The sequence below is a fragment of the Octodon degus genome, unplaced genomic scaffold (assembly GCF_000260255.1).
Source record: "Octodon degus isolate 3935 unplaced genomic scaffold, OctDeg1.0 scaffold00052, whole genome shotgun sequence".
NCBI classification, from domain to species: domain Eukaryota; kingdom Metazoa; phylum Chordata; class Mammalia; order Rodentia; family Octodontidae; genus Octodon; species Octodon degus.
In genome coordinates, this window is record NW_004524628.1 from 247,505 (window position 1) to 252,572 (window position 5,068).

General features: G+C 40.6%; 1 pseudogene and 1 gene segment (V, D, J or C); both read right to left on the bottom strand.

Annotated features, from left to right (window-relative positions):
- The window catches only part of LOC101582702, a 30,160-nt gene that overhangs the window by 19,859 nt on the left and 5,233 nt on the right, over positions 1-5,068 (bottom strand).
- LOC101582301 lies at positions 1,146-1,833 on the bottom strand (annotated as a pseudogene).

Here is a 5,068-nt window from a genome sequence, read left to right on the forward strand (position 1 = left end):
TTTTCAGGTAGTACAGAAGAGCTGAGATTCATTTCTAATGAAGAAAAATTTCAAGAGGAAGGACATGTTCTGCTTCTCTAAACATAGTTCCTTTTCAAACCTTCAGTTACTCCATTTACACAATTCAACAAAAGGTTTTTATACCTGCATAATTCAACAGAAGCAATGTTTTACAAAAGACAAGTTGAACTTCCTGCAGTTTTTTAAGGTAAAATTCTCTTATGAGTAAAATTACTGTTTTTAAAATCCCACTCTCTATCCTCATCTTCACCCTCGGCACCATCAGTGAAAATGTAAAGCAGCAAGCCTGCTATAAATAAGAAGCTACACTATTTCTTAAATGACCTTAACTTTCTAAAATAGTCCCAAATATACAGAACATACATGGCCCAATTCCTTTAAGTCTCCCTTTAGATCACTGAGAAGTTACTTTTATTTTGACTACTTTACTAAGTATAAAAAAAACCTAACACAGAATTAGGAAGTTAAACTGGCTTAATCAGTTTTCCTCACTGATTACGACTCTTCTGCATACACTGGATAATGAAATCATATGCGGCTTTGGGGTCTATCCTCAATTATTCTTAGTCTATAATCAGGGAAATCCTTTACAACTAACTGAAGAGAATACAAATAGCTTTATAGCAAACTGAGCTTGTTAAATATATTTATTATAACAGATTTTCTGACAGAAAAACTGCTCACTGCACATGATCTCTGAGAAGTGATCAAACAGGACAACTGGAAAGGTGTGGAGGGAGAAGTTGTGGATCAATTAAAACCCAGCAGATAACTGCGAAAGCAGAAACTCTGTTTAGGGGCCAGAAGAATGAGAAGTCACCATTTTGAAACTAACGACATGTTCCTAAAAATTGAGGTTAAAAAATACAGTAATCACACAATATCTCCAAAAAATATTCCTTAAAAATATAAAAAGAATTATAAGAAAATAATCAGGAAAATCACCATGATTTTTCATGTGCTCAGTGACTTTTACAAAAGAGGCAAATTTGTTTCAAATAAAAAAAAAATCCCTATAAGAACAAAGATTCATTTCACAGGGATACATACTTCATTAACAGTATACAGAGTCCATAGCTTCTTAAAAATCAGGTCTGAAAGGTCAATAGAAAACACTGCCCGCGGGGAGTGTTTCACACTCCAAACTCCAACAGTCAGCTGTGTCCCCTCCCGCCGTTACAATCTGTAACAATCTTAACTGTGCAGGGACTCGAGTTTCCGTAACTTCAACGACGCGTTAGAGGAAAATGCCTCTTGGCTGAAGGCCTCTGTGGTACCTGAAGACCGGAACAGTACTCGACCGCGATGATTAAACACATAAAAGGACGGGTGATTCCGTAAGGTGTCCAGCCTCTTATTCTTCAGTTCCGAAGTGGCGTTCATGTCTTTAAACTCCCCGGCGATATGCACAATGCCGTAACACGTAACCGCGAAGGCCAGAAGCGTCTGAAGAATTATATCTGCCGGCAGCGATTCATCTTCCTTTTCTGTTAATCGCATGTAAGAGCGATGCTGCGCAGCAGAAAAGGCAGCGTGGGCCAGGGCGAAGAGGGCAAGGCCGACCAGTCCCTTCCACAGCGACGGCGCCATGACTCCAGGAGCAGCAGGATTGAGGAAAGAGAAGGGCGGCGAAAGCCTTCCTTCCTCCGGCGGCGGACTCGCTCGTTCTTTCTGGCACCGGCGGAGTCTTTCCTTCCTTCTTGCACCGGCGGAGTCCTTCGTTCCTTCTTCCACCTTTCCGAGTCAGATTCTTCTTACAACCGGGAATCGCTCCTCCAGCCACTGGTAGGAATCCTCGTGGCGATGCGGAAAGATGACGTCACGCAAATCTTGCCCGCGCAGGGCGCAGATAGATGGCGTCACGAAATCTAAGCAACAGGGCGGTGCAGAAAGATGACGTTGAGGATACCTTAGTCTGAAGCATTTTAGAGGTGCAAAAATGTGGAGCCCTGAGAAATCCGATGTAGCTACCACTGCCTGGAGATAAGCGGACGTCACACGCCATTTTTAAAAAGACATTATTTTAGTTCACTTGTCTTTGTTAATAATACATTGTTTTTATTAAATACATGTGTATTTAATATTTTATTAAATAAATATTTTATTATTTGTATTAAAATAATAAATTATTTTTATTACATTCTAAGGGCACATTTTTCACTTTTGTTTGTGGTGTTTGTAATTTAATTCCAATATCAGAGAAGCTACTTTGAATGCTTTTTTAATTTTTAATTTTATTTTTTTAAAGACAGTACAAATTAGAATTAAAACAGAAAAAAAATTACAAGTGATACAAAGCTTCGCTTAACAAAGTAATATGAATTTCACAGTATTTTTTGTCATACATAGTGTTGTCTTCCAACCAGTTATTCATATTACCATATATGTAATGTAAAATTGGAAGAAACAAAAGAAGAAAGAAATGTATAAGGAAATCTTAAGTTTATTAAGATTCTTTAACAGCCTAGTAAACGGTGTATGCTGGAGAATGTTTCATGTGAACTTTAACAAAAATTGAGTTCTGCTGCTGGGGGTGGAGAGTTCTCTAGGTGTGTGTTAGGTGCACTTCATTTACGGTGTCAGAGGTAAGATTTTTTTCCTTCTTAATCATGTCTGCGTCCTTTTATAACTTAATAAAAACCTTTCACTGGTACAGTTATTATTTATTTATTTGTATTTTTAGAGAAGGATCTACAGGGTGTCCAGGGTCTCACTACTAGATTGGACTCCTAGTGATTCTCCTGTGCTGGGATTACAGGCGCACACCACCATGCCCAGTCTCAATTGCCATCTCAGCATGCCCTGGGGGGCAGGGCCGATCTACATATTGATAACATTCATCACAGAGAACTTGTACCTGTAGATATATAAGTTGCCTCTTCTCCCCCCATTGCCCTTCCCTTACTTCAACCCCTTTCCCCCTCCTTCTTTGCCAAAGTTTTGTTTCCATTTTTGCCTTCTATTCACTTTTATTTTTCTGGTCCCTTCTTTTTCTCCTACCTTGTCCTTTGTTCCCCTTCTCCTTTGAGCATTTCCCTCCCACTTCCCAATATCTGTTACACGTTTCATCTGTATTTACACTTTCAGTTTCTCACACCAGAGAAGCAATGTGGTATTTAAACAGCTGGTTCTTCTATGCATTATCAAAAGTACCATACAGAAGTCTCCCCCTATTATTATATTGCTATCTGGTTCTTCCTTCCTTCCTTCCTTCCTTCCTTCCTTCCTTCCTTCCTTCCTTCAGTCAGTGTGTGTTTCTTGTATTTTAGAACTCTGATATTTGGTCATGTATGTTTACAAATGTTATTTTTTCTGGGAGAATTAACTCCTTATCATGTTTGTGATCATTACATGTTATTAGCAAATAAATCATTTTATTATTACATTGTAAAGGCACATTTACAGAGTAGCAGACTTGTAGGCGTAGTATAGCCAAAAAAAAAGTTGCAAACTAAGTACAGGTCTGTGACCACAGGCTCCTTCTATTTGTCTCCTAGTTACTAGCTTACTGTATTCATTTAGCCTTCACTGTCTAGGCCCACATATTCCCTCTTAGCAATGTGGTGGGATCAACCTGACTGTGCTGGGTTTGCATTTTAAAAATATACATTGATTCCAACTTGCTACAAGGGCTTCAAGGCTGTCATGTTGGGGGAAGACAGGACCCATCAAGGATGCTTTCAACTCTACCTGCTCTTCTCAGACACCTCCATCCAGAATATTTCTGTACAATTCTTCTAGACAATATATGACATAATTCTTTCTTTTTCTTCTTAGTCATTTATTTATTTTTTTATTTATTTGGTACAAGGTCTCTCTATGCAACTTGAATTCATAATGATCCTCCTGTCTCAGCCTCCCCAGCACTGGGATTGCAGGTGTGTGTCACCACACAGGGTTTCAGTGGATGGCACAGTGGACCTAGGGATCCGGAGCTGGCACAGCATGTGGTACTGGGGATAGAACCTGGGTCCTTGCTTTTGCTAGGCAGATGCTTAGGCCACCAAGCTATCACCCCAGCCCAACATAATTCTTATATTCTGTGCAAACTAATGATGCAATAACCTGATATCTGCTTTGTACTTCCCACTTCTAAACCATATATAAACTGAACTCAAACTTAATTCCAGGCTAGTGATTTGAACTGCTGGGTTCCCCAGCCTGCTAGCATAATACATGTTGCCTTATAGCTCCTTGGTGGTAAGTGTTTTCCATTAGGTTTGATATTGGTTTTCTGCGATGACATGATTTCTCCCTTTGATTCTTTTAAAACTGTTTGTCTAAAGTATAGTTTGTGTCATAATACTGTACCTATGTCATAGTAGTATACCTGTGTACACTCCTGCTGACAAGAAAAAGGAAAACTCTGACAAGAAAGACAAATGAATTATAGCAAGTGAATCATTGCCTTCCAAATGTCGGGGCAGTTCCATTGTTGTGCACTGAAAAACGAATGTTAACTTAATCCCTAATGTGGGTGACAATAAGACAAGGGGGCATTTTCTTGGCCAGCTTTATGCTCAGAAAGCCAATGGCCAGGTGAGGCTGGGTAGGTTTACATTAAGGTTACTGAAGTCCACATATAAGCTTTCATGCCAGTGGCTGATGAGACCCAATGGGAAACCTGAGATAAATGGGTGAGGATCATCCCTGAATCACTAAACGCCGCAAGCCCTGCAGGGTGCACCAGGTCCTCATGGTCCTGCAGCAGCAGGGACCAGAACTCACTCCATACCCCCATGCATGTGCCTTGGGTCATTCTGTCTATTAAGAGCTGCCTTCTCAGTAAATGGCTTTTGCTGCCTATCACTTAGAAAGCACTTGTTTTCAATCATGGCCTATCTGTAAAAGATCCAGTCATAGGCTTTCAAAGTCATTTCACCAGTCCTTCACTGCTTTTCTCCCAAGGCGTGGTTATCTGTGAACAAACCCTGTAGTCAAGGACATTGCGAGACCCAGTCCTAGCCCAGGTCCGGTGAGTGTGCGGAGAGTTTCCTGCTACCCTGCGCCGGCGGGACCAGTCCCAGCCCAGGCGCAGCGTGGGCCG